Below are 19160 nucleotides of genomic sequence, written 5' to 3'. Positions count from 1 at the left end.
CACATGTTCATTTGCCTAGGAGCAGTGCCCCCCACACACACACAACTTCCTGGAGAGCCCCAGAAGTTGCCCTTCATGGGAATAAAGATCTCAGCATAGCCCTGCCAAGCACAGGCTCACGCCAAGATGCTCTGCCTGCAGCTCAGTGCTCAGGAAGGGGCAAGCAGAGCTTCCAGAGGCTGCTCGCCAACATCAGGGCAGAAACACTCCTGCACGAAGCACAGACAACACTTCAGAGAACATTCTCCAAATCATCCCATGGAGACTGCCTCCTAACATAGCCCCTAGTCTAAGTTGTTATCCATTTTGAGAGCTGCTGTGTATCATTGCTGTAGAGCTCTATGCAACAGGGATAACCTTGAGGTTTACCTACCAGGCCTGGTCAGCTGGACAGACAAAGCTGTCCTGACATCTAGGTTTCACTAGGAAGCTTCTGCTCTGAAGCACATGGATGAGGAAGGAAAATAGGTTCGTTAGTCTTCCACTCCAACAAAACTCAATCCAGACCTTAAGGAGAAGCTTGAGATGACTCCAATGGGACATTATTCAGAGAACAGACCAACACTCAGCCAGCAGAGCGCAGATCTCTCCCAGGCTCCCAGCTGAGGAGACTCCTGCTATCAGCCATGCTCAATGCACGGTGTAACCGTGAGCACAAAGCCCACAGAGGGATTCCCAGAGTTAGAGTAATCAAAGTCAAGCCCCACCAGTGTATATACGAGAGGACACTTTTAACCACATCCTGCTAACTTTGGACAATGGGGCTAGCGTGCACATGCAGCCCTTGCTGTACAGTCCAATAACTATCACTAGGCAAACTGTCACCAAGCCAAAGGCAAACCCAGTTTCTTCCCTCCAAGCATGCCCTCTAGGATGAAGGGGACTGAAGACCATTAAACACATCTGGAAAACATCCAAAACACCAGGATAATCAGAAATCAGTTCAAATTCACCCCCAGTGAAATGCAGGTAAAGGTCTGGATTTAATTGTTATTTCTCACAGTTCACCACGAAATAAAAGAAAAAGGACTATTGGTCAACGTGGAAGAAATGGCTACATTGTAAATCACTCATCACCAGCCAGTTACCTAGATGAAGAAATGAGCCAGGGCACATCCCAGGTGAAAATCAAGTTGAAGACTGGTGACTGACATCAAGATGTGTCATGGCCCTCCAGCCCGTGACTGATGCAAAAAGTAGTATTTGAAAGGCTAGGTCTATTACAGGCTACACCTCCAAAAGGACAGCAGTCCCATTTTTAGAGTCCACCAGGAGACTGGTACTGCCTGAAGTCTCTGCTGCAGAGACAGTTCCACAGCCACATCTGTCAGCTAGGTCTTGCTAACAGGCCCACCTCATCTACAGGGAAGCGTGATTACACGTTCTTGCCAAAGACTTTAAGACAGTTAGGTTGAATCTTTTGTCAAGAAAGGTTTGGGGACAAGGTGGCCCTTTAAAGTTATTTCTACCTTCAAATAGCATCCAACATCTTAAGGCTCAGCTCAAAGTGATGCAGTGTTCAAGTGGACATGTGGACTCACAGAAAAACCATGCTGAGATATGCTATTCTTGCAAAGCAAATTACAGCTTGGACATAAAATTAACAGTTACTTCTCAGCACCTTTGCAAACATGGTAGATTGGCTATGGAAGAAGTGATTTATTTCAGACATGAACCTTTCTGCATTTTACAGAGCAATTTCTCCTCAAAATAACCTCTTGACTGTTGTCAAAGTTACAGTATGGGCCCTTGCCTTCATTAAATAGTTTATGTTTTGCAAAGCTTTTGTGACTATGACCAAAATAATTAAAAACATTATCTCTGTGTATTTTTAATCTTGCACTACCCTAAATGTATTTCCATTTATGTAACCTGTTTTACCTACTTTAATATCCACAATCCTAAAGCATATGCACCATGATCTAAACAAGATGAGCTCTGTTTCTACAATCATCTTATATCACTAGTGTCATGCCTACAATTCATACCGACATTTCCAATATTCATCATAAAAGTTACATATGTTTCTCCCATAATGGAACATTCTCCTCCATAAACTGTACATTAATGGAATTAATCTTTAAAGAAGAAATAAGATTATGATTTCAGACATCATTTCAGTAAAGATTTAAAAAGTTAGACCACCAGAAAGAGAAGCTGAAGAAAACAAATCAATTACTTAATAGCATCATTCCAGAATGAGCTTTATGTATAAACTTTACTAAATAGAGAAGTATTAATGAACTTCCTCTAGTTAGACACACTGAATTAGCAGTGTTTTCAAAATGAATTGTAAAGCTTTCTGAAAAGCAAAACTTAAGTCTGTAAGAATTCAAAATATTGCTGAAACTGTTGTAAAGTGGGCCACAGATATGCCTATTTACACAGCCTTGCAAAATCATGAAAATCTTCTAGCCCTGAAAAAAGAGCTACTGACCTGCCTGTTCTAAAATGGTAATGGGAGGAAAAAAAAATCTAAATGATATTTTACTGGCCTGTCCATAAAAGAAAAATTCTTTTGACATGTAGTCCTAAATAGACTAGGTAAAGCAAATCTCTTTTGAAAGATGTAAGGTGGAAAGATCTACCTAGAAAGACGAAGATATTTGCAAAATGGTTGGAAAGCATGAATATTCCAGTATATTTTTTAAAATAAACACATTTTTCCCATCAACCTCAAATGTTAGGTTCTCTTAGGAGAATTAAAACACAAATATCCTTCCATCTTCCACTGTTATTTTTCATACATGTCTACAACACTCACAAAGTAACTCCTTTCAACTAAAAGCACCTCCTCTTTTCTATGTAGTACGGTGAGGTTTTTTCTTCTTATCTAACAAAATAAAAAGACATTGCAGGTCACTGCTTCCGTTGCTTTTTGGGAGTCTGATGGCAAAAGGGGGAGCCACAAGACATGGTTTGGCAAGCAAAAATTCTTCAGTACATTTGCTTTTAACACAAATATACCTGCCTGCAAATGCTGCACTTTTACACACGATTAATGTTTTAGGATCTTAATCAGCATTTTGTATACAAAAGCATTCATTCTCACAGAACAGAAAACAAGCCACTCTCACAAAAACAGAAGAATTAGCTTTCCCTACTCCCTCAGCAAGTTAAATCTCAATGCTATCACGTGCCTCCCACAGAAGCCAGTAAAGAAATTCAATTCCCAGTCTGAATTCATACCACCGTAACTTCCTCAAATTTCTTTTGGAACACATTTCCTAAACCTTCCCTCAATGCAAAATGAGCAAATAATTTCAGCCTAGCCGCACACTCAAATACCCTCTTCAGGCCAAAACACCCAAAGATCACCACGGCAGGTAACGGCACTGCTTATGCACTTCCGACAACAAGGAGATTCTGTTTCTCCCACGCTGTGGGCAGGAGCACCAAACTTGCATCAGCAGCAGTCTGGTTTTGCAAGGGAGGTTACCATCACTGCACGGGGGACTGCTGGAGCCTGTCTGGGCACTGCTGCTGCTTACCCAGCGCTGGCGCTAGGCCCGGTGAGAACAACGCCCTTTGTGACCTACTGCAGCTTGCTAAGAAAGAATACACCGTATTTGATAGTTTTCCTCTCGGTTTACTGAGTTACAGCAACTCGCAGAGGGCTCTAACCACCAAAGCCAGCATAAGCAGATGAAGACCAGTCAGCTGGGAGACAGGCGGCCTGTGCCCTGCGGGTGGGGCTCCCAAGACAGCTAAGCTATCTCACAGCCTGCTCTTGGTACAAAAGGGAAGGCCATGCACCCTTCCTCCTCACTGTGCAGTCCTGTCCGCCTGGGCATTCGCTGCATCTTTCTATTAACTGCTTTAATCCACTAGCTAATAGAATACTCTTCAGCTCTTTGTCTCCCTTTTAGGTTGTTTTTCTGCTGCTTCAATGAAATGGCCCAGTACCAAAATAGCATAAGGTGAGCTGCAGCAACCGGGAACAGGAATGGGAAAGCAGGAACTCTCCCCTTTTTGGCAGCTCTTAGTATCATTCAGCTCAATCCTTCCCATGGCCCCACAGAGCGGGAAGGCACAAGTGCCAATGTGTAGCAGCCACATCCTGCACAAGGACAGCTCAAACAAGAAACCAACCAAAAACCCCACTCTGATCAGAACTTGCACAGAACAACTCACTGGCATGGAAAGAACGTTGTTTTCTGATGTATGAGGGCTTTGTTCTTCACAATCAGACAACAGTGAGGGTAGGCTACTCAAGGAACCCCACATGCAGTTCTTCAGAGGCTGGAGGACCAAGCATCTTGATCACCTACTGGAAAGCAGGTTCCAGAAACAAAGGCAAATATTTATGGGACCAGAACTGCCCAGAAGCACAACTCCTCATCTCTTCTACTTGCTTTCAGCTTTAGCCAACCACAACTTACTTATTCATTGCTCTTGCTCAAGTTCCACAGTAAGATTTCACTACAGAGGGCATGCCTTACAGTAAACAAATTGAGGACACAAAGTTCATAAAGCTCATGGCAAAGCACAAGACACAAGTGTAAAGACAGATTTACTGGCTCACATCATGGATCCACCGAGCCTAATATTCTGTCTCTAACACGACTGTAAGCAAACAGTTAAAGAGCAAGAATAAGCACTCTCCCCAAATACCTTCCTAGCCTTCAATTACTTTCAGTGATAGAGATTTTTCTTAGTCTGATAGGTTTACCTGTTTAGTAGGCCTCAACAGATCTTTTCCAATATTTGTCTAGCCTCCTCCTGAAGCCACAAACTTTTTGACACCATGGTGTCCTTTGGCAAGGAGCTCCACAGGATTACCACCCACTGGGTGAAGAACCACTTCCTTTTGCTGGGTCTGAAACCCCTGTGTTGCTTTGCTCCAAGCCTTTTCTAGGTATACTACATTCTTTCTGAGATGAAAGGAAGAAGAGATGAAACAGTATTCAATGCATGGGCATAACATGGATTTAGACATGGCATAATAATACTATGTACTTTATTTTGTACTCCTTTCATAGTATTGCATAAGATTTGATATGCTTTCTTTGATCACTACTAAGCATAGAGCTGATGGTTTCATGCAACTACTATCAGTCACAAGATCTCACCACAAGAGCTAGCGGTCAACTCAAGGAGTCCATCATTTTGTATGAGAAGTTCAGTTCCCTGCCTCCAGCACGCATCACTTAACATTTATCTGCACTGAACGCAGATACCACACAGTCTAGATTATCTTTTAATGCAGTATCAGGGACTTGGAAAACATTTCGCAAATAATTTATTTAAAATCTGCAAGTTACTTGGATTTCTGAAAATAAGCCAGCAATAACAGGAAACCCTGTACTTGGGACAAAAAGCTGCTGAAGCGCTTAACTGATTAGAGCAGGTAGGATTGAGCAGTCTTACTAATAGGACTGCACATGCAACAAGAAGTTTTTTTGGTCTTTGATCCTTGAGCTATTTGAAACCCCACAAAAGTTGAATGAAAAAGGCACTAGAACCTAGAGGAGTCGGATTCCCTGCCGCTCTGCAGCAAGCTTCTAAAGTTCTCCTTTCATGATCACCTTCCACCAAAATAAATAAATAAATAACTTCTAAGTAAAAAAATCTAAACCAAGGTATTTCCTCTCCATTCCTTTCATGTCTTTCCACCACTTCATCTGGAGTCACATGCTCAGTCCTGACCTTTCCAGATTCTGCTCTCTGCCATGCCACACTTTACTCAGACTATCAAATTCATTTAGTGAAACTATCCTATCCTTTCACACTTGACTCTTTTCACAGACATGCAGTTCATTTTCATGCAGACCTACTTTTAACTTCAAAAGGTTGCTTTGTATCTCAGCTTCTGATGTCCCTTGTTTAAAACACTTTCAAACAGAGATCTGAAAAATGTGGTAGTGGAGAACCCTGTCTTCTTCATCTCTCAAAAAAAAACATCCACTATAAAGCAAGGCAAGGGGGCACGCATCCACCCAGAGTTTCTTCAGCTCGTCTGTAGCTCACTTCCGTCTCCTGTGCACAGCCAAGGTCACTGGGAGTGCTTGGAAATGGGAGCCCACAGCTGCCAGGCTGGCTGGGTTGGTATCCTGGGTTACCTTCACAGCAACACTTACTTCCCTTCATGTTAAATCTCCTCTGAAGTCACTGGTTTCCAGGTATCCACACAGCGGTGTGGTTAGAGCTAGACAACCCTTCTGAAAAGGTCTAGCAGTGTCAGCAAGCATGACAACCTGACAAACAGTGTCATCAGCTGCGGCAGCCACACACCTCGACCAAGGCAAGAACAGAAAACCCGCGGTTACTCTACAAAGAGCACCACACTACAAGGGCATCTGCTCATCATTTAGTCAGGTTTTAGACACTCAAAAAAGAGAGAGAAAACCTAACACATGACAGCACTGCAAACCTGAACAATGCAACTTACTTCGCACCAGGGCAAACTATTTTATTTCCCTTTCTGAAGTCTCAGACAACTGCGTGTCTCTGTATGCACGCACAGCAACACCCAGCTCTCCTCCTCTGGCACCACTGCAAACGGATTACACAACCGCTTCACGTCCTAACTGTGAACTTCTCCAATTCAAAGGACTGATACTGAATCATGAAACTGTTGGTCCATATAAAGCACTCTTTACCTATTCAGAGATGCTTTAGCAATCATGCAAAAACAATTTAATTTAATTAACAAGATTATATGCAAATGCATAAAGCAACTATGTGAAAAGATGAAGCAAAGAAAATCTGCAAGAAATTAGAAAATACATGTTTCACAGCAAACCACTATAAAAACTAATGCATTACCTTGATTAATCTGAACACTTTTGACTTTGAGGCCACAGACACAGGAGTTTACCTGTTCAAAGGTCATTTCAGAATCAAAATTTAAGACTCATTTTCAATTTAAAATATTTATATCTCAGTAATTTCAGGGGAAAAAGCATACTGAGAAGAGTAGTACATTACACTTAAGTTTCCCGTTAATTTTCCTGTGAAATATTTGAGTTACCAAAACTGATTTTAAGTTATTATGCATGATCTGGACACTCCAAAACTGGGAAATTCAGAGCTGAATCCTGCCTAGTCTGATTCCACAGCAAGAAATCTGGATAATCACGTTATGCCTCTTCCAGTGCAATACTTCATTTTGATTTTTTGAGAAGTTACTAAAAACAGAACATCTCAGCTTGCTGGCATTTCATCTAATTCACTATTGTGATATGCAGTTAATGCAGGAGACCAGATTTTGACAAGGCTTTTGTACTTCTCAGGGTAGCATTACTATTTCTGCCTAGGTTAGTAACTTTATCTACCAGCTAGCCTTTATGGTGTTGATAATTAGCAATCAACAATTTTCTCCCCTGCCTCCAATCCAGTTCACCCCAAGAAGCAGATGATAAACTTATGCAAGGCTTCTTCAGAAACACATATTCTCCCCCAGCCTCTGCCCAGCAGCTCCCAAAGCCAGCGGTTAGCGCTACCTCCAAACTCGCGTGCCGTTTTCCTCAAAGCGGTTATTGCCGCGCGTACACAGCTCCGTTTCAAGAACGCATGCGACTCCACGACCGCAGCAGAACAGCGCGCACGCTCCAAACTGAGGCCACCACCTAATGAAACATGACTAACGGGACTGCTGACTGTCCAAATATTTAATTGCTCTTCAATGCTGCAGTTCAGGTGGGTTAATCAAATAAACTTACATATCTTGAGGGACCGTCCGCTATTTGCGTGTTTTCTCTAAGTCCCTACCCGACTTCAGGGCCTGCAGAACAACTGAGCCGCTATTAACATTTGCATACAAGCACACACGGCAGGTGTCACCGCTCCGTTGTCCGCTGAAAGCATCAGGGAGTTCTTCCAAAAGAAATCTTTCTGCTTTACAGGAATAACACAACAACTCCCTTCCGCACACAAAGGCGGCGTGCTCAAAGGGGTATCGGCAAGCCTACACCAGGTATACGGAAATACAGCCGACGTCGGAGCACACAGCTGCACGGCACACGGGAACGCGGCAGACAAACGCTGCTTCTCCCAGGCTTAATCACTCATAGTTATCGGAACAAGAACACGCCAATCTACCGGACAAACTAGATATAGAGTGTTTTCAAGGTTTGACAATGGCAATGAAAACAAATCTGGGATTAAAATACCAATTCAAGGATTAAAATGCAGCTTAATTTCACGTATTTCTAATAGCATTTGTCTCCATTCAACAAGAATTTATGCACCACTTCAAGCTGATAAGAATTTAATTCTAGGTATAAAGCTCTAAAAATTGAATTCAAAACAAAGCCCAGCATCTCCCAACTATTTCCAGAGCCCTACAACTACAGACCTCAACTGAAGGAATATGGAAAGCAGCTCTGCTTTTTGGTGGCAGCTATATGACCCCCGGATACTGTGACACTAGCATACAGCTATAATAAATCAGTATTAATTCTGCACGCTCCCGTTATGAAAATAAAGCTATGAAATTCCCTCGTGCCCACCTGCCAAAGGGACAAAACTCAGACCAAGTTTGAGGGGGACATTTTTGAAAGTCTCTCTAAAGGCACGTAATGGATTCCAAGAACGAACGTGCACTGAATGTTCAGTGAACCACATAATTTTTAATATATTCCTCAAGGGAGATTATTTTACATTTTTAAATCACTTAGAGACCTTGGAATGACAATCTGATTCAAAAGAAAAGAAAGGCTACTATAGGTTTGCAGCAGGGGGGATTTTGTTTCTTCCTCTTGAAAAAGAAGAAGGTTGTCTACCATAACTTTTTGCTATGTATTTTACAAGAGTCCTCCAATTTCTACAAACGTAAAACTTATAAAACCATGTTTAAAAACATACACAGTGAGCAACTGCAAAATTTCTCTTTGCAGAAGTGCTATCTCAGTATTTAAAGAAAGCTGATCTAACGGATTTTGGGGAAAATCACCTTTACTAAAATCAGGACTGTGCAGCTCATCTCCTCCAACTGCGGCTGCAGAAAGGTGACAGACAGGGCTAACAAAACTATCAGGTCCAGATTTGAAACCCAAATGTAATATAAATTAGATCAGTTTTCAGAGGAACCTTTTTTCCCTCCCCCAGAACTAATGCCCACCTTATTAGCAAGCCACTGCAGACCTCTCCGATGTGACAGCAGCATCAGCACTAGAAACAACTGCTCCTTCAAGGAGAAATATTTTCTCAACCGTATTATTAAGTTTGCAGGAAAATTAGCAGAAGAGCCTCAAACGCTATTGTCATTACAATGATTTCAGCAGGATTAGGCAGAGCGCTATGGAGGAAAAGACTCAGACAATGAGGCCTTTCATACATGAGAAACAAAACCTAATGTTAATCACACCAGTGAGTCAGTTTCTTCTACTAATTCCTAATCAGACATCAACAAATAAAGAGAAACACTTATTCTTGTTTTAATTCTATTAAATAAACAGAAGTGAATAGAAGCTCTCACACTGCACTATAAAAATCCTGTAGCCCATCTAGCCGTCTGATGAATGAAGAGCTATTAGAAGCACGAAAGGTTGGGAAACGAGGTATTCCATAAAACCCGTCCACGAAGAAGTCCAGAAGAGAAGATTTAGAGAAGTGCTGCACTAACAAGCGAGAGGAACTTCAAAGCCAGGAGACGAAACCCTCCTCCGTACAATAGAGACCTTGAACCACAGCCATTAGAAAAAACATCTGGTGCACTGCTTTGATTTTCAACATTAGTCATTGGACAGAAACAAAACGTCATTTTTTTCCCCCCAAAGCAGCAAATAATTGCAAATCCACTTCTACATACAACCTATCATTTATCACCTCATCAGTAACTGCTTGAGTCTGATGGAATTAAACACTCAAGTCAGGCAGTTTTTGTTAAAAGCAATAATTACATTGTTACTAGAATATACAATTAGGTAATAAAAAACAAAAACAAATCTGCCTAGCAATATTTTTTATGCACTCTCACAGAAATATTACCAGACTGGAAACAGGCAACATTATAATAATTAAAAAAAAAAAAAAATCCACTTCCAGAGTGTAGCTACTTCTAATTTAAAACTTCACACCCACAGGCAAAAATACATAAATGATTAGCATTATAGTGTTTATTTTAATTACACTGTGCAACTAGAATCCAAGAGACTGTTAACTCACTTCAGATACAAAGAAAGCCAATATCTGAGAGCTCATTCTCAATTTATAACCTACGCAGTTGCGTCAGCCCACCCTATCACCTAAACTCCAAAACCAGAATGCCTGCATTTCTCATAACACGCAAAAACAACTTAAAATGGAGCTACAGGCTCAAAGACATAAAAAAAAAGAGAAAAAAAGGAAAAACAGGAGGTCAGGAGATCCCTCACTTGCTCCTTGTAGATGATGCTTAAGAGTATCAAAAAAGCCACTAATCTTCCAAGCGCTACTCTTTAAAGTAGAATATGAAAAATATATATATCTTGAATTCAAACTTACATTTACAAATACTTCCCAGCAACATAACAACTGCACAACGTCCATGGTGCTTGCCTTGAACAGCCAATGATCTAAGCAAACAAAATACAATTGATGATTTCTAGTGTATTTAAAGACTGTGGCAAAGCTGTTGGGCCCAAATGTTGATCCCAGCATTTGCCCATCTATCTAGGTTATTTTGGCCAAAGGAGAAGCCTTTAATCACTCTTCAGAAAAAAAACATGCGCATCTTAGGAGATGCCCAGCTTTATGACGAATGGGGCATGGAGTGGGGGGATCAGCAGAGGAGCATGACAGCCCACTGCCACACAGTCCTTCAGAACTGCTCCTTCCTGTAATTAATTATGCACTCTACTTCTTCCAAAGATATAAGCAAAGATTGTCACTGAGGTATTATAACAGCACACTTTATTATTATTATAGTGTTTACAAAGTAAAAGCTTTAGGTAAGAAACACAGCAAGAGCCAAGCACAATTATCAGGAATAACAGCTTGCTCCTATAAAGCTGTTGAAGTTTTATCATCAAGGTGCACGTTACATGTCTGTGCATTTCTCCTGCACACAGGTGAAAAGCGCTCCTTGAAATCATGGCCTCAGCTGCAGACCCAGATAACCGGGGAAACGAGCAGCACACAAAGCAAAGCAGAAACCCAGTGCTGCGTGCAGCCGTGGGGAGGTTCGGTCTCCACGCGAGGCACGGCACCAGCGCCATCTAACATGGGGGCAGCAAGAACCTGCACTCGCATCGACTGGATCAGAAACCCAGCGGAGGGCAGCAGAAAGCTGGACTTTGCACCATCCAGAAAGAAAAGCGTGGCTGAGATCACAGCCACACCAGGGGTGTCCATGAGCTCTCCCCATGCCAGCCTGGGTGGGTGAGGAGCTGGGGTCCCCAACCCACCGAGCTGGGCTGAAGGGAACCCCCCTGCAATGAGACATGCATCAGGAAATTCAGGAAGGAAAGTGTTACTCCAGAGCATCTTTTTGAGCCCATAATCCAAACAAAAGACTCTAAACAGGTACCCTTGCATAACACCACACCCAAAGCATACAGCATACTCCCATGGGCTCCAAAACTATGGCAGAATCAAGGGAAAAACTCATCAAACCAGCAAGAAGAGTGACCCTTTGAGCATCAGATTTCAATCTCACAAATATACTGAAGGTGATACTACTTTCCTTCAAAAGTTTAAAATTTATCTTAAAGTCAAGAGGTGGAATTAAAGCAATAACACTACAATCTGCTGAAATACCTGTCTCCTTAGGTGTAATTCTTCAGATCTGCATTTTTAGGTGGAAGCTACCTGAACAAGGCTACAGTGAGTAAACAGATTCAGTATCAGAAATGCATGTTCAAAAATGCATGCTTCAACCTCAGGTTAAATCTGTTTTCACAAGTATGCCTGTTACCACATAATAACGCAAAGATCAGAACCCTCCACACGGGACTGACTCCACAAGGATTCTGGCTGTGCCCAACAGCAGTCCCAACAAAACCAATCAGAATATATATTACGAAATTATTTGCACGCCTACTAGTTCATAGCTTTAAGAGGCTAATTTTCCTTATGTTAATTATATTTGATATTTCATTAAGCTTTGACATGAATATGTGATCGGATTTTGTATCCATCTTCTAGCCAACTTGTATATTCTCTTAAATTCTGTGTAATACAAGCAGTTAAAACAACGAAAAGTACAAGCATAACTCACTGAATTTTAAATAAAACACAATTATTGATTCTGTAATGACTAAACTTCTGATCAAATCTCGTGTAACAAAAGTTACTTAAGCTATAAAACAAGCATAACTACCTCGTATCCAAAAAAAAAAAGTACGTTACAAAAACAACTTTATCCCAAAAGGGTCATTTTTCCCCCCTTTAAGACATCATAAGTCTTAAAAGTGCATAACACCTCAATGCCTTCTTAACACGTTGTGCTCAAAAGGACTAAGGTTTCATAATACCACTCCACTTCTATGGTTCTAGTTCAAGATAAAAGATGAGAAGCATAACACCTGCTAGACTGTACAATTCTATTTTAAAGTATATACCATAAAATCCAAACACTAGACCATCCTTTCATACTTCTCAGATCTGTTTACCTTCCCAATTAATGAGCCTATGAAAATACATCGAGGCTGATTCAGAAAAAAACAAACATGTTGATGTAACAATTACCAAAACTCCTTCAAAAAAAGAGCCATGCAATATTCCCGCTTCCATTCCTACTCACAAAAGCCTCTAGAAAAATAATAGCTTTTCCCAAACGCTGCCAAGACCTAATTTTGCGAGGAAGTCTAACTGAAGAATCAAGTACCATCCCGTGAATAACTTCTGCTTCTGAAGAGAGAAGAGATATTGCCCGGCTTAAGCACCCGGCTGACTCCAGCAGCGAGGATGACACACAAAAGAGGAATCCATACACTGGAGGGATAAAAAAGCAGCTACGCTCTCTGGATCTCATAAAACAGAACAGATGTTATCCTTTGTATACATACATGCAATTCAGTGCCATCACCACACTTACAGGGAAATATAAAGAAGAGAGGCCTATTAAGCCAATAGACGGTTCCTCTCCACAGTAAAGCACGTACACGTTTGGTTTAGTTTTAAGCAATGTCGGGATTTCTAACGCTGCTTTGAAAAAGCGATGTCACATACGCAGTCTTCACATTTTTTCTCTGTTCAATTTCATCTGACAACTCCCAACTATAAACTTCTCATGCCAACCTAAATAATTCCTCTCTTTCTCGGTAAGGCTGGAAGAAAGTACTTACCCACTTGCCAGCTGCAGCTGAAATTTTGTGCCAAGAATTAAATGTCTTTTCGGCAGGTTGTAAACTGGAAGCTTCGATGCCTGTTGAAAGACACGAGTAAGAGAGGGACCACCCTATCCTTTCACAGATGAGCAGTATTTCTGTATTTCAGCTACACAGTAGATTGCATTTAATTAAAACATCCAAACAGGGCTACTTTTTGCTAATACCAAGCTCAGATATGAGGAGATATTTTATCAGTTTTGCTCTCAACCAGGCTTTGTATTTACATTGCTTCCACCCTCTGTTCCAAACTTATCTCTGTATTTTTGATGTTTAGAGAAAATTCTCAGATTATAAACTCCTTTGAATGAGCAAAACCTGTTTCATTATCTTTTTGGTAAGGCACAGGCATACACTGCGTGCACACTAACATTAAATAGCAAATGCTCCAGCTTCCCTCCCTTCGCCTCCTTCCAGAGTCTGAGGAGACTTCGACCTTTCTACAGAAAGTAAAAATATTCGCGGGCACTGGTCAATACGGCTCTCCCGATGAACGCAAGGTGAACACCGAGGACAGCGAGCTGTATCTTCCCCTATAGCCAAGAACGATGACGGGAAAGCACAAAGGATTCATGGATTAAGAATGGATTAAGGCTACAGCAGAAATTAAAAGAAGAGACTGCAAAGAGCCTGGAGTTCCCACCTACGCCGAGGCGAAGACTGTGGTCTCCTGCCTGACAGCCCCGTGCAGGTGAGGCTTCCTCTAGCCGTCTTGTCACACCCCAGGACGCCACCGAAACACAGATAAGACACAACACAACCACGCAAGCACCCACGCACAGGGCTTTCACAAGGGCACTGCCAAGGGATCCTGTTATCTCTGCTCCGCAGTCTTTCCTACCCTCCTCCAAGTTCACACGCGCTTCCTAGCTCACTACAGGATGTGACTGTATTTTTAGCGTAATCTCATCTTTGGGAAAAAAATAAAAACGATCACCAAGCACACACTGCAGCCTTTCCATCTCCAAGTCCTGGATTAGTCTCTACAGCTCTGTGAAACTTGTAATAATAAATCACAGTCACAAAAACAAAGTCACAGGCTCGACCAGAACCCGCGCTGTTCTGGTGGAAAGCAGGCTCTCCCTCTCTACTCTACAATCATTGGCCCCTCTCCCATGCTGAACACGATCCCATTTTCCCTGCGTTACTAACCTGAATTTTATATTCACAAAAATATTGCCAAAACGCTGAAATGCCAGTCAGAAACTCAACTAATTAAAATATATAGCTATGAATGTTTATGCTGCTAAAGAAAACCACCCTCCCCTATAGAAAACAAAAATAGAACAAGTGTTATTACATGCACTGAAACGAATCAGTATTAAAGCTACAGTAAAAGAAACAAGTGTCTCAAGATGCTCATCAGTACCATGAACTTGGTTCCTAATATACAGGGAAGCTATGTCTCTACCATCCTCACAAACTGTAAAGCCAAGCAGTGCCAGTTCCCTTTGCTCATTAAAGCTCTACAACTGGTGCCTCCTGTATGCCCACATTTCCCATTTCATTAAGCTCACTTGACATTAGATGAAGAAGGAGTACAAGAAAATTGCATATTCCTTGTCTAAAGTAAACTTGTCATTTAAACCATGTGTATAGATAGAATTTGATATAGCACTGGTGTAATGAGTCATTCTTCAGTTTTAGAGTTTGTACGACAGTAGTCCTACATATGTTTTGCAATACTTTCCAGTCAGCTACCACCCCATGCAATTGTAAGTTTTTGCTGAAAAAGCAGCATAGACTTGGGATTTGAACACTACATGAGAACCTGTGTAAACGAAGCTTACTTCTGCAGCCAGATTTTGAGCAAAAGTAAAATTCATCTAAGCAGCCCTCACCAATCATCCTAAAGGTTAAAGTTAATGTATTTCTTCAAAGGAGGGTAAGCAATTACGATGAGCATCAGAAGTATTTCTTAATAAATTCTTCCAAACAGCAAACATAAGCTACCCATACATCAAGTTTCTGCTAAAGCTTGCTCAGCTACGTAAGTTAAAACTGCATTCATTCAAAATACTATAAAGACTATTCACTATCTACTATGACAGCTTTATTTGAAAAGAATGGGCTATTTCACATTCTTCTGTACTGTGTGTGGCAGGATAACATAGTTTAAGTTTTCGCTATCATCTTAGTTTCAGCTTTTTATTTCTAAGATGCCTAATGGACTTCAGTAATTTAACTCTTAAACATGGATTCTAAGAGTTACCAGAAAGAAAAAAGAAAAAGGTGCTTCAAATCTGAAACACAAAGGTTTGTCCTTTATAATATTACTAACAAGACGAGCTTAAACTCTTTGCCTAGTGGCATTCAGCTCACTAACACTTTATAGGGAAGTTTACAATTCTTCATAAAAGCAAAGTCTCAACTTTTTTAATTTGCACATGTGAAAGTTGCACTAGAAAGCATGCAGCTACACATTTAGTACTTGGACAGATATCTGTAAAGAGTTTTTTAAAGATGGTTACTGTTATTCCTCTCTACTATCTAAATATCAAATTGAATGGATCTACCAAATTGTAGGTCTTCTGCAAACTGATATAGAACTGGAGAGAGAAAATATCCTTCCCACAATTATAAAGTTAGCTGGTTAAGATTCAACAAAGGCAGGAACAAAAAGGCAGCAACAACTGTTTTTTTCCCCTTCCAAACTGCATATACTATGACCTACAAGAAACATTTTCTGCTTAAAAGTAATACTTAAATGGAGATCTATGGCTGAACGTTATCACAAGGATTGCACTTACTTGACAGTCTGCTATTAGCCAACTCCATTATCGCTATTTGCCGTTTTTAAATGTACAGATTCAGAAGTAACTGTACAAACCCTCCATTACAAGTGGATTTATGGAAAGCCACAGCAATAATCATCCTCATTAAGCATATCTTCCCACAGCCCTGCATTATGTGGACATAAAGAGGAAAACATTTCTTCTCCATTACCCACAAGCTTAGATCTTTTTCTTTATAATCACAAGCTTAGATAACTGTCATTGGCAAAAGCACAGAAGCCAGAAAAATGTTCCCAAAAGCTGGACTTAAAGGTTAAAAAAAAAATTAAAAATACCTGCATACCTCCCAAGCCACAGCCAAATAAAGACACCAATGTAGGAAGTTCTACTTTGATTTTCCAGCAGCTGACACTTGCAATGGGAACATATATGAGAATAAAGTGCTACCTATGGCTTCTGCTACTCCGCTAAGAGCCCCAACCAGTACTTATCCAAGATATGTTTATGGACACTCACAGGCAAAGAAAAGGGCAGATGGCAATATTTGTAACTAAGCTGAATTATAAAAATCTCTTGAGCTGAACTGATGCATTAACTCTTCAGCCATAAGCTGTTTTAACCCCTTCGCGTGCATGGTCACGCTGCATCCTGCTTCGATGACCAGGACACAGGCCAGTGACGTACACCAAGAAACTCGCACGTTAACATGGTGGGTCAAAGAGAAATCGAGAACTTAAATAATCCAAGATGGTCACCTGAGGCACACGCAGATCACGCAAACCGGCTGTTTTGCCACGCAGATTTCTCTTCTTGCTTACCAAGCTCAAACTGCTGATCGTGCACTTTAACATACGGATATATTACTAAGTTCTCCGACCCACAGCTAACCACCATGGCAGAAATAATAAAATGAGGATTAAAGTACACTTGCTCTCTCCATAAAACTGTTCTTGTGAGCCAAGCATTTCCTGCATTATCGTAAGGAGTGCAATGTACTTTATTTAAAAAGCTGTTTTTAAAACCACACAGGTGAACTTGGAACAATCACCCAGTAACCTGACACAGATATCGGTCATTTACAGCCCAGGCCCTTGGTAATCTGAAATTAAATTTATTTCAATAACAGTTTGAAAAAAAAAATGAACAAAGGTGGTTATACGAGCAGAATAAGGAAACCGTATTTGCTTTCCTTCCTCACTCAGGTTAACTGCCTTCAGAAATATCTAAAATAGCAAATATTCAACATAACTTACATTTGAAGCTTTGATTATCCAGTTATCTTCAGACTAAATCACTTTTTTATAGCTCAATTCTACACTTGACACAAGAACGTTTTATTTGATATTGACAATACAACTTCATTTGGTTACATCTGAAATAAACACGAAACTCCAAAATGCTTTAAAGCAGCTGCCCCAGTCAGTCTCCCGCAAACAGAGCCCATCTTTTCTGTACGAGAGGTTGGCGAGAACAGATCTTCATTCAATAGCGGGGAAATACTTTTTATTAATTTGTGCTAGGTATTTAAGCCGCTGGAAGTGGGGTTTTAAAGCAGCTTCCGGACACTGAAAGCATCAGAACAGCAGCCACCGGCATCACGGCGCTCCCCGCCGCCGCCAGCAGCCCCCCCTCGCCCTGCCCCGCCGGCCCCCCGCGCCCCCCAACGCCGCCGGGCGCTGCGCGGCGCCTCGGCCCCCGCGGCAGAAGTTCGCCTCCGCGCGGAGGCCGCGCACACGCGGGGGAAAATGCTTTAAAAAAATAAAATTATTCCGTGATTCATTTTTTTTTTTTTTAGTTGGGGGAACTTCCCTCCCCGGGCGCAGCGGCGGCCCCGCGGGCGCGCAGGGCTCCCGCCTCCCCGCGGAGCCCTTTGTTCTCGCCCCGGGACGCCGCCGCCGGCAGCCCGCTCCCCCCCCCGCCCCGCGCAAACCTCCCGGCCCGGCGCCCCCGCGGGGCACGGCGCTGCCCCCGTGGGTCGCACGGAAGGACGCACGGACACACACACACAACCCCCCCGCGGTGCACGGCGACGCACACACACTTCCCCCCCGCGGCCCCACCGAGGGGAGCCCCCCCGCCCGCCCGCCCGCCGCGCACCCCGGGGCCGCCCGGAGGCGCCGCCGCGGTGCCGAGCTCCGCGCCCCACCGCCGCCGCCCCGGCCCGGCCCGCGGCGCAGCTCCGGCAGGTGCCCGGCAGCGCCCCGCGCCGCGCGGGGGCCCCCGCCCGGCGGCACCGCCGCCCTCCCGCCGGCCCGCGGAGGCCCCACGGGGCGCAGCCGGCGGCGGGCGGGCAGCACCGCGCGGCGGGCAGAGCCGCGCAGGGCGGCCCCGCGGCCGCGGCGGTGCCGGCGCGGGCTCAACAGGCGGCGGAGTTTGGCGGCTCCCCGGGAGACGAGCCCGCCGCGCAAGGGGCGGCGGACGGGGGAGGGGGCCGCAGCCGAGCCACTTACCGGGGCTCCGGGGCGCCGCCGCCCGCATGCTGCCTCCGGCGCCGCGCGAGAACCGCCCGCTCCCCGCCGACCGACCGACCGACCGCCCGGCGGCTCCGCTCCGCTCCTCCCTCAGCCGCCGCCGCCGCGCGGGACCGCGCTCCGCGCGCGCCGCCGCCGCCAGCCCGCCCCCGCCGGGGCCGCGCGCCGCGCCCGCCCGCCCCGCCGCCGCCACCTGCCGCCCGCGGGCTCGGCTCACCTGGGCTGCGCAGCGCGGCCGGGCCCGCTGCCGCCGCCGCCGCTCGGCCCCGCGGCGAGGCGAAGCGAGGCGAGGCGAGGCGCTGCTCCGGGCCGGCCCCGTCCGCCGCGGCCTGTGCTCGCTGCGCTGCTGCCCGCCCGCCGAGTCGGCCCGCAGCCGGCGGGCAGGGCCCGCCCCGGCCAGGTGTGGGCGGGGGCGGGGGCGGGGGGCGGCCGCCGCCGCGGGGCGGGGCGGGGCGGGACAGTGGGGAGGGCGCGGCCCGCGCGGGCGCTCGCGAGGCGGCGCCGCCGCCGGAGCCCCGGGCTCCGGCCCCGGCGCGGCCTCGCCGCCCTCCCCGCCGCTGGGCGGCGCTCCTGGGCCGCCGCCGGAGGGGCCCGCGGGCAGGCCGGGGCCGGGGCCGGGGCCGGGGCGGCGGGGCCGTGAGGTACCGGAGGGCCCTGGCGGGCGGCGTCACCGCTGTGGGGCAGCGCCGCGCGGGTCGGCC

The 19160-nt window shown here is 44.5% G+C and overlaps 1 protein-coding gene across 5 annotated transcripts in view; it reads right to left on the bottom strand.

Moving 5' to 3' along the window:
• The window catches only part of PTPRF (protein tyrosine phosphatase receptor type F), a 394663-nt gene extending 375809 nt beyond the window's left edge, over positions 1-18854 (bottom strand). For 2 of the 5 annotated variants that reach the window (XM_064516084.1, XM_064516088.1), the window contains exon 1: positions 18677-18854. The gene's annotated coding sequence lies outside the window, so the exon portion shown is untranslated. Of the gene's footprint in view, positions 1-13211; positions 13292-18438; positions 18586-18676 lie in introns of those variants that run through there. The other 3 variants (XM_064516086.1, XM_064516087.1, XM_064516085.1) reach the window with 3 other exon arrangements.
• Between the last annotated feature and the right edge of the window lie 306 nt (positions 18855-19160).

Source organism: Dromaius novaehollandiae, chromosome 8 (assembly GCF_036370855.1).
Source record: "Dromaius novaehollandiae isolate bDroNov1 chromosome 8, bDroNov1.hap1, whole genome shotgun sequence".
NCBI lineage: Eukaryota > Metazoa > Chordata > Aves > Casuariiformes > Dromaiidae > Dromaius > Dromaius novaehollandiae.
The sequence above is the reverse complement of the archived record's forward strand: the minus strand, read 5'-3'. Positions and strand labels throughout refer to the sequence as shown.